Consider the following 11883-nt stretch of genomic DNA (forward strand, 5'->3'; position numbering starts at 1 on the left):
TTGGTGTGGTTCTATAAGGGGTTGGTTTGAATTTGAAATACTTAGTTCCATAGTGGTGTCCTAGGTGGCCAAGTTTGAATTATTCAATATTTTGAGTAAATAATCTCAGAATCGAGATTTGAAGATTCTAATTGGCTTGTAAGGTGATTTGAGAGATGAATGTATGTTTAGGTCGAGTTTTGGGTGGTCTAAATGTAAGGCCCCGTAAAAGTTTTCCCAGGATTTATGGTTTTATTGTGCCAAGGTAAGCTTATGCGTTTTAAAGGTTGTAGAAGCTCGCCAGGGTACAAATTTTTGGTTTTTTTCAATGCATCGTGAAGTAAATAGAAGAATTTGCAGAAAATGATGATTTTGCGGTCAATTATGGGGCGGCTGACCGCAGAATCATCGCAGATGGAGTCAGAAGCAACTTAATATTTAGGGTCATTTCGTGGTGGATTATGCGAACCGCATAGTCATCCTGAGGACTGCGTATCCGTCACATAATAAGCATGGAAATTTTTGGAGGGAGACTTCAAAGTCAAATATGCTGCTGCAAAATTGTTCCATTGATCACTGATCCATCACGGACCTAACCAGACCCATCCCAGATTTTGGAGACCATTTCGCAGACCGCACATCCCTTCCGTGGTGCATTTTGTGACCGTACTTTTGACATCGGGGGTTATTTTTGGGATTTTTTTGATCCAATCCTATTTTAATAAAAAGACTTAATGAGTTATTTTTAGGGAGAATCTGATATTTTAGAGAGAGGGAGAAATCTAGAGAGATAGAGAGAGAGAGAAGGAGAGAGAGAGAGAGAAGCTCTAACACTTTTACACTTTCAATTCTTTCTCAAATCTTGGGGATTCAAGAGGAAAAACTCACTAGGTCTTCTACTAAAGAGGTAAAACATTATCCCAAACTCACATGCAATGTTCTATAACAATTTATGATCATGATTTTTATGTTGGGGCTTATGGTATTGTGATTGAAAGCCATGAGTCCTTACTTTCGAATTTGGGTATATGCGAAGGATGGGAGGTGTGATTCTTGAGTTGGGAGTTAGTCGTTTGGCATGCATGTATCGATGCAGGTGATATGGAGGTTGTTGAACTATTTTTGATTGATTATTTATTTGGGAATTGGTGTTGGGGTGAAGGAATTCCATTAGCGAATCTTGTAGATGATTATGTTTAAATTGAATTATATTAATGTTGATTGAATTGCTAAGAGTATTGGAACACTATAGTTATTCTAAGGAAATATCAATCGAGGTATGTTGGCTAAACCCCTTTGTGGAATTGGATTCCATGATCTCCTTATGAGTTCAAGGTATTGTTTGTCCAAGTTCCTATCCTTATTGTATTAAATTGTCATAAATGAGTGAATATATCAAGTGTTTATCTACCCAAGTCTTGTTTCAAGTGCTCTCATTATATTATTCTCTCTCTCCTGAGTTAATAATTCAAGTATAATTGATTTATCAGCCGCTTATGAACTCAATCCATGATTCCATTGAAATCACTATGCTCTCCTTTTGTAATTATTTCCAATGTGTTTTTATCTCTTACGTACTCATGAGTTAAAGCAATATTTTCCCTAATATTTTAAATGTCTTAAATGTTTTATGATAATTCATGGAAAGTAAAGGACCGAAAGTATAAAATATAAAATGCGGCCAACATGCCAAGAATGAAGATTATCATGTATGGCCAAGAATGTCAAAGAAATTAAAGATTTTATGAAAGATTATGATATGGATATATTTCTTTTATACATAAATATTATTGGGAGTATCGTTAGATCACCGAGGAAGGGTGAGTTATAAATGCCCAAGCCCAAAACTACATGTGTCGGTGTATGAGTTGAATAAAGGACAAATCCCTGATTTGTATTATGATTGAGATTATTCCCCTTGATTGGGATGAGTTGATATCTAGAGAAGACCATGTTGACCCACATATTATTGTGGTAATATGGCCTAGCCGATCAGGTGGAGATCAGACACCATGCCGCACACATGATAGTTTCGTATTTCTATGTCAACCCACATACATTGGGGTTAGATGGTCTAGCCGATCGAGCTGAGATGGGACTCCATGCTACGTGCATGGTGGTTTGTCGGTAACTAATGATATCCCAACTAAAAATGTAAATGGTTATTTGAAAGTTGATTATATTTTAACTTGGCATTTAAATATTATTGATCTTCTTATTGCTTCCATGTTTCTCTCTTCTTGTGTCGGCATTCAATTTCATGTGAGTGTATTTGGCTTTACATACTAGTATATATGCTAACATCCCTTTTGCCGGGGACTGTGCATCTTTATTGGATGCAAGTAGTTCCTCAACATGCGGCATTGATCCTTGATAGTAGCATACCCTCCACTTAGTGGATTTTTGTGAGCCCTATTCAACACCAGGGCCCATATGTAGTATTGCTTTCCTGTACATTACTTTTGTGGTGTAACCGAGGCCTTGTCATTGGCACATCCATAATATTCTCATGTTTTACTTAAAGGTTCCGTAGACATACTGTGAGGGTGTTTTTGAATGGGGAATCAAATTAAAAATGTTGTTGTAGTTGTCAGATGTTTCAACTTCTACGTTATGAACTTGTAATATTTTGGTCATTATCAATGAAGCTCCTCTACGTAATGAAATATGGTGTTGTACATTTTATCCTCACGTTGTCTACCTATTATTTATTCTCAATTTATTCATTTTCAAGGGTGTATATATAGCTAGCATTAAGTCGTCTTGCTTGACTGGGGTAACTCGATTGAGCGACGGTTCCGCTCCGCAAGGTCGAGGGATGATAAGCTTGGTATCAGAGCATAAGGTTTTAAAGTGTCCTAGGATATCTCAGAGCCGTGTCTAGTAGACTCCTTATTATCGTTGTGAAGTTGACCACATCTATAATTAGGAGGCTCCCTAGGCATTTAGGAATGCTACCCTTCTTTGATTTTCTAGATCGTGCGATAGAGCATGATTATAAGACTGTCCCTTTTTAACTCGTGCATTTCTAGTTCATGGCACCTACGAAGAAGTAAAGGAGTGGACAAAGGGCCAAATCCACCCCAAGAGTGGTAGAAAATACAATACTTGATGTTGCGGGTGAGCACCTAAGGGGTGAAGACATTCCCCAAACTACAACATCCCTTGTTTCTGATACACCTGCTTAGAATGTACAGATTCCTCCTCCAACTGATATTTCAGTTCCACCTCCAAACTTAACCTCCGGTCCTAGTGTTTTTGATGGGGACCTCAGGGGAGTCATCCAATTGTTGACTCAGATAATGGCTTCTCAGGCCCAGAGATTGAATGCCACATCTACTTTCGCTAGCCACCAAGGGGATTTAGCTAGCTCCAGGGTGAACATATTACTTATGTTGGATTTTCCAGTGTTCACAGGTAATAAGATTGAGGAGGACCTGTAGGCATTTATTGATGAGATGTATAAGACTCTTCGTGTGATGCATGCAACTGAGATAGATATAGTGGAATTAGCCTCCTATCACCTGAAAGAAGTTGCATAGTCATGCTTTGAATTGTGGGAGGAGTCCCGTAAGGAGGGTAGCCCTCTAGCGAAGTGTAATGAGTTTGCGGATGCTTTTATGAATGCTTTCTTACTTGCTAAGACTAGGGTAACCCGTGCGAGTTTGAGAATCTGAAGCAATGTAGTATGAGTGTGTTGGACTATCATATGAGATGTGCAGATCTTTCCAAGTATGATATTTAAATGTTGCCCAATATGGAGGTTAGGGTGCGCCAGTATGTGCAGGGCCTTAGACCTTTGGTTATTAATAAGGCTACCACAGTTGCCTTGAATTCTGATTATGAACTATAGGAATATGGTGTCATTTGCTCAAGACACAAAGACCCATTGAAGAATATAATATAGTGAGATGGTAATAAGAAGGCCCGGTCTGCAGGAAAGTTTGGTGGTTCTTTAGGTGGTGGTGGTGATGGAAAGGCATTATTCAGGACCATCATAAACTTTTGCTCAGTCTTCAGCCAATGCACCGCTATCAAGGCCCAGTCAGCAATAGTGGAGTCATTTCAGGGACAATCAGGGCAACAAGGGATCTTATCAGTAGGCTTAGTCAAGTGGGAGGTTCCAACAGCGTAGAGGCCCTCCTGCCTTTCATGTAGAAAGATACACTCAGGAGTCTATCGCATGAACGTTCCCATATGCTATGGGTATGGTCTTAGGGTCCATATTCAAAGAGATTGCTCTTCGTCCTGTAAGAATATTGGAAGATGTATGGTGCATCCGGCCAAGTTCAACAACTACTACTTCCACAACACCACCTTCGGCTTGAGGTACTCTAGCATCAGCAGGGCATGGTGCAACTAGAGGTGTTGCACAGGGCTCAAGAGGACCCAATAGGTTCTTTGCTATGCAGGGCTGCCAGAGTTCAGAACCTTCTCCAGATGTCATCATAGGTATAATCATTGTCCATAATCATGATGTTTATGCTCTTATAGATCCTGGTTCTACATTATCGTATGTCACTCTTATGTTTCTTTGGAGTTTGGGATATAACCGGATTAGCTTTGTAAGCCGTTCTTCGTATCTACTCCAGTTTATGAGTCTATTATGTCCACGTGAGTCTATAGGAATTGTATTGTCATGATGAATGACCGAGACACCAAAACCAATCTCATTGAATTGGTAATGGTGGATTTTAATGTGATAATGGGGTTGAACTGGCTATATTCATGTTTTTCTAAGCCTGATTGCCGAACCAAAACTGTTAAGTTTGAGCTTCCAGACGTGCTATGCATTGAGTGGATGAGGGATGATGTTGTGCAAAAAGGTATCTTACTTCAAGTCCGTGCAGCTGATTGATAAGTAGAGATTTTGACTGCTTATTAGCACCTTTTAGCTCTTGTCTTAGCTTAAAAATGTCGAATTGTGTTCCCGAAACTAATAAAATTGTGCAAATTGCAGGAGTGCTGGAACCTTGGTCTCTCAAGATGAATTCTGACTTAAAAAGGAGTGATCCGAAGCATAAAGCAACAAAAGGCGCAGAAGTAAAAAATGTGCAGACCGCTGAAGAAATTGCAGACCGCAGAATTCCATCTGCGGCCACAAGCCAAGAAGGAAATTTTAATTGGACCTTTGCAATGTATAGTCTGCACATGAATTATGCAGCTGCAGATCTGGGTTTTTACTGACAAAGATGCAAAGTTCAGAGGGTATGCTAAAAGACCAAGTCTTGATGCCCTTGTGAAATGCAGACCACACAAGAATTTTGCGACCGCAGAAGATTGCCTCACAGTCGCAGTTCAAAAATGTGCGAACAATAGAAGACTACCTCGCGGCCGCAACTTAGAAAGTGTGCTGCAGAACTCCACTTCCTTCTAGCTGAAGACATCTGCGGACCGCACATGCAATTGTGCGGCCGCAGAACCTCCTGAGGGGCATTTTTGTCTGAGATTTTTAGCTTGTATAAATAGATGACTTTCATAAAATTCGGTCAAGTTTGAACATCTGAAGTTTTTGTAGCCGTTTTCCTTTACTACTTTAGGAAGTTTTACATTATTTTGGTATTTTAACATTAGATTGCTTTATTTTAATCTTCCATTATGAGTTTAATTAGCTTTCTTCTCTATTTTCTGTAATTTCTATTATGAGTAGCTAGACTTCTACTAGGGTTGTGACCCAACACTAGTGTGTAAACCTTATGAGTGATTAATTTAGTGCTTGTTTATGATTGTGTGTTTATTATTTAGCTTAGTTCATGCTTCAATTGTAGAATTAATGGTTGAAAACATTGATTCATGCCTATTTGACTTAGTTTCTACTTGAGAAAGAGGGACTCAGTCTTGGATAACGTAGCTAACAAGGAATTGGGTCAATTGAGAGATTGATTAACCCAATTAAAGGGTTCAACCTAGAGATAGTAATAACCCGACTTGAGCTCTTGTCAACTATTTTGGTTTATACCCATTTGGTTTTCAGAAAACCAAATTGGGCAAAACCACTCTCTAACTGAGAGGTATTGAGTAGGTAATGTAGAGTTGTGAGCTATAATACACCCCAATCAACAACACAAGCATTAACATCTTAATCCCATTAGGAAAACATCTAGGTTATGGTTACAGCCCTAGGCCTTTAATTCATTGGAAAAACCTTAAAACATTTATCTCTAGTCTATTTTCTTTATCTAGGAATTATTAGATTAATAGTAGAAATAGAAGACAAAACCTTGTTTTGGAAGTGCAATCTAGATAAACCATTTGCTTACTTTGAATATATACCGCTAACTCCCATCATAACTCCCAGTGGATTCGACCCCGACTACTAGTTGCGTATTTATTATTGCATACAACTGTTTCATATCTTTATTGAGGCGTGCTTTGAACGTAATAAATTTTTCGTGCCATTGCCGAGGATTTAAAAATGATGTTAGTTATATATTTGAGTTTTTGTGTGGAATATCTTCTTTTCTTTCCAGGTAACTAACTTATGTGAAAATTGTAGGTACATTTATGGCGACAAACAATAAACTCGAAAATATGCCTTTAGGGGATGTGGACGTTGACGATAAGCAAGTTGATGAGGTTCCTCTTGAACCTCAATCAAATAAAAGAGCCCAAGCGCCTCATGACAATGTCCCCGCTCCACCCCCACCTCCACCAAAAGCGGCTCCACACCCGGTGTTACCCAATGAAGGGTATGCGAGTGTAATAGTCCCTCCCCCTGTTAGGTCGGGTAGCATTCAAATCTCCAATGTGATTCTTACTTTGCTAGAGCAACGAGGGTTCTTCACCGGTGCTTCAAGCCAAAATGCTTATAAACATTTGGAGGGGGTTGTGGACACTTGTTGGGGGAGCAAATAAACAAATATCTCCGAGGATGCATTGCGGCTAAGGTTTTTTCCCTTCTCTCTAAGCGGGAAAGCTTTAGATTGGTTGGAACGACTAACGAACCATTCCATTCGTACTTGGGTTAGTTGGCGGAAAAATTTATTGCTAAGTTCTTCTCTCCAGGAATATGGCTACACTTCGAGATGAGATTTTGGTATTCAAGCAAGAGTCCAATGAACCACTAGACGCGATATGGGAGCGGTATAGAACAATGGTCAAGGAATGTCCCAATAATGATATGACAGAAAACATGATTCAACAGACGTTTTATCATGGGATTAACATGACCAACCAATGTGTAGTGAATCAACTTGTCGGTGAAAACATTATGACTACGCCCTATGCGGAGGCATGTGCCATTTTGATGAAATGGCAGAAACATCACCGGCATGGCAATCCCAGGCAAATGTTCCGCAAGGTGATCCAAACATGATTCACCTCCATAAAGAGTTGCATGACCATGGGCAAGTCATTGTCGAATTGACTGCTACCATGTATCAACTAACAAAGGCTCAACTTCATCAAGTGTAAAATCCTAAACAAGTCAATGCGATGGAAGGAGTGAACATGATGGTAAACAAGAGAAGGACCAAGGGTTCGCAAGTGCAAAATCGAGTGAAAAAGTATGTGCAAGAGGATAATTGTTTTGATCAAGATGATTCTTATAATGAACAAGAAGAGGAGGTGCAATATGTGAAAAATTTTCAAGGGCAAAGAAATAACTTCCAAGGACCAAACCAACATCAATGGCGACCTCAAAACAATCAAAGCAATTGAAATTCTAACAACCAAGGAAATTGGAGTGGTGGCAACAATAAATGGAAATGGCATAACAACAACAATCAAGGAAATTGGAGTGACAATAATCAAGGAAATTGGGGGGGGGAGGGTAACAATCTAGGAGGATGGAACAATAATCAAGGCAAACAAAGATCGGGTTTTTAAAGGCCCCCGATATATCAACAACCGAGCAACCCGCCTCCTTATCCTTCGCATGGTCCAAGTTCTTCAAACTATGAAATGGGGTGTATTGAGAATATTTTCAAGAAAATGATGGAAAAAATGCTGATTCGGATGCCCAACTTGCCTCACACAACACATCAATCAACAACTTAGAAGTTCAAATAAGGAAAATCTCTCAAGCACTAAATACTCGTCCTAAGAGGGCACTACCATGTGACACGGTAGTAAACCCAAAGGGTGAAAACAACATGGGTCATACCACGGCCGATACTACAAGAAGTGGAAGAGGTAGGGATGCACCTACCTCAAGTCAAAGGCAACTTGTGGATGATGAGTAAGTAGTGCAAGAGGAGGAGATCTCGAACAATGTGGTGCAACCTAATGATGAGGTTTGGATTGATATTGATGAAAATGTGGAAGAGACTCAAGATGAGGTGAACCCATCTAGGGATCACATTATTGACATACCGGAACCGGTAGTGCAAAGGGCTAAGGCACCATTGCCTAAACCTCCACCCCCATACCCTCAAAGACTTGCCAAGTAAAATGGTGAAAACCAATTCAAGAAGTTCATTTAAATGCCTAGTTATGCAAAGTTCATGAAGTATCTTGTGACATAGAAGCGGTCAATGAATTTTGAAACCATCAAAGTCACTCATCAAGTGAGTGAAATTGTGCATTCAATGGCTCCTTGTTGGGCCCCTTTTTCCTCGTGAAGTTCGGGTTTCGACAGTGTTTGGGACAACTCATTTCCTTTTGGGAAGGGGCATGGAATTTGAAGAGTCACCACCTAACAGATTTAAGGTGCGTTAGGGAACCTAAAGCAAATAACTCATAAACTGGTTTGCATTACCAGAGATTGGGTAAGGGCTCGAAATACCCTTGAAAGGAAGGTATTATGCACCCCTCGAGGTCCATAATGGTGGATCCCGGCCAAACTCAATTTAAGTGAATTAGTCAGAAACAATTTAAACAAATAGAGATTATTTCAATGGGAATATAGGGGGTCCTAGGTTTATTAGCCTATAGGATCACTTCTGTGCAATACTCGGTAAACTTTCCTTAAATAGAGGTGTTACGGGTAGCATTAGCGCACAGTTCATCATATCCTTTACTACCCAATTACCTTCCCCTTAATTATTGTCTAAGCATTCTAATAGCATCGAATACGTACCCTATGCGTGCATTACCTGTGCCTTGCCTAGGACCCTGGAGGTGCTTAGGACCTCTAGTTAAGGTGGTTCTAGACTTACATATGATGCTTAAAAGGAGAAAACTAGGCGTCAAACAAAACAGGTAGGACTATCACATAAGGAGAAGATAAAAGGGCTCACATTTACCTCCACAAATAAGCAAACAATTTCACGCCTCAAACAAACAGTTTTAAATGATTTAAAGTCCTATAACAGGATATCTAGATGAGCACAAAATATGCAACAGTTTCATTAAGGCGAGGCAATAAATGCCTAATCAGTTGGCCTACTGATTTTATTACTTCCTGAATCTTGGCAGTTTATAAGCAGTCAAACAAACACAGTTTTTGGAAACTTCAAGGTTTTAATTATCCTACAGGCTTGACTAGGGGATAACCGGTAGGATCCTATAGGTATGATATCTAAACGTATTACAAACCATTGACTAGTTTAAACAGGCAGGTTTTATCCATTTAGACCTTATAGGCATGCTATCTACGTGCTGAAAATGATCACAAGCATTACATAACTGATTTTACATGTTTATCTCTATGAGTATGATATCTAAGTGTTGTAACTGTTTTTATACTAATTCCTTTTAGGCATGACGGTTAAGTAATGAAACTGATTATATATATATTCCCATAGACATGATATCTAGGAGAATAAAGGTGTCAATTAATTCCCATGTGAGTGCAACAAAATATCCTAGAAACATAATTTCTAATGCACACATAGAGGTTTTGAAAACATGATTACTGCAGAATGGGTAAATGACCTAGAAGCAGAATTTCTAGGATAAGAATTTAACATAATGAGATAAACCCTATGAACATGGTTTCTAATGGAAATAAATATCATCACAATAGTCCTATAGACATGGTTTCTACCCCGATCCCCACAAAGTTATATATAAAATCCCTTCCCAGATTTCTTAATAACCGCAATATCTGTTTTTACAGGAATTATTATTACATACCAGATATAAATAAATTACAGAATGAAATTGCTATACTATAAGGAGCCTGGATAGGCCCAAAAGTAAACCTGGAAACCAGGCCTTCAACCAAGTCTGAAATATGAAGTATCTCATAGTACACCAAATGGCCTTCTGGTGTGTCAAAGTTCCCAAGGGCCTCAGGGACCCCGGGCAATGCTCACACCAAAAACCCTCTTAAAGAAACAGTTTTGTGAACAAGTTTGAGAAAAGCCAGCCCAATGTGCCAGAGTTCGGAGGAGTCTCATGGACTCCTAGGCAGTGCTCACACTGGAGGGGCAGGACCCTAGATATTCTAATAGTAGGAGTTCAAAATAGTACATGAAAATAGGAGATAGTTTTAAGAAAATAGTTTGGATTTTTGGAGTAAATAGGAACAAATAGAGTCATTTCGACACTTAGAATTCAAACAACGATTCCAACAATCAAGCAGTGGATAGAAATAGGATCATAACCACTTCAAGCAAAGTTTCACATTGCCTAGATTTGACTTAGTTCATTAATCATCACTAGGTGGTCAGATAGTATGCTGGGAATAGAATAATAAACAGACAACTACACAGAGAAAGGTAGCAGGGGCTGGGAACACAGAAGTCAGGAACATATAAAACAATGCAAGCATGCTAGTTGACAAAATAAGTAGATAAGCATCCTGTATCAAATGAGAACATGAAAAAGTGTGTGAACCATATTGACATATTGAACAAGACAATTTCATGAGAGTTAAGGGCATGCTAGTTATCAGAAACACACCACTGGCAAAGACAAGTTGACATCTTATAATAGTCAGATTCAACAACATACTGAATAGGACATAATAATAGAAGTAGTCTTGCTAATTTAAAACAATGAACGTGAAAAACATACACAATAGTAATCATGCTAATTGTGAGCAATAAACATGAAAGACATGAGTGAACTACTGTCATGCCCCGGCTATACCAACAAAGCAAGCCTTATCAAATACTACCTGCCCAACTCAATATGAATAGTGAAACCATGCTTCTGTTTATTTAAACAAGGGAAGATAGTACATCCCACATTACTAGTTCATTTTAAATCACCACATTAGATCGTAAATGAGTTCCGAGATTCCATACATTTATACTTTAGAGAAACGGGAGTTAAAATTACAACATAGTTAGTACACCCATCCAACACCCGCACATGACCCACACATATGTCTACGAAGCCTCTAAGGATACAAAAGATAAATGTGACAACGCCGACAGCAAGGCCCCGGCTATACCTCAAAAGTTAAGGTCCACAATAAAAAGATGTGCAATATAGCCCCTTGAAGGAGGAAGGGGCTCATCAAGTTCTTGAGAAGGAGGATGCTCCGCTACACACGATCGACACTATCCGCAATGGAGCCACCTACATTCATTTAAAAATGTAGCGCCCCCGGCAAAAGGGACGTTAGTACCATGGAATAGTACTAGTATGTATAACTAAACACCATCTAGTTAGAAAGAACTTTCATACAAGAATAAGGAAATCACAAGTACACAAATATAACTCAAACTTTGAACGATTACCACATTATCAATCAAAAGAATTGTACAACTTTCACATCGTTTTTCCATAGCTTTTAGTTTGGGGCATTCCATACTATTTGTCATTTGTTTCCAATACCACCGCTATCTTGAGCGGAGTCCGATCTCAACCCGATCGGCTAGGTTGCCTCATTCTAGACATACACTCCAATCACAATCTCGTTTTCCTTTTTTTTTTTCCCGGAATTTATTCACAATACCACCACTATCTTGGGCGGAGTCCGATCTCGGCCCGATCGGCTAGGCCGCCTTGCCAAGGCGTTGTTCCCTCCTCAGTAATCATTTCATTTCACATATATCATTTCATAGGCAC

Source organism: Nicotiana tabacum, chromosome 22 (assembly GCF_000715075.1).
Source record: "Nicotiana tabacum cultivar K326 chromosome 22, ASM71507v2, whole genome shotgun sequence".
In the NCBI taxonomy this organism is placed as follows: domain Eukaryota; kingdom Viridiplantae; phylum Streptophyta; class Magnoliopsida; order Solanales; family Solanaceae; genus Nicotiana; species Nicotiana tabacum.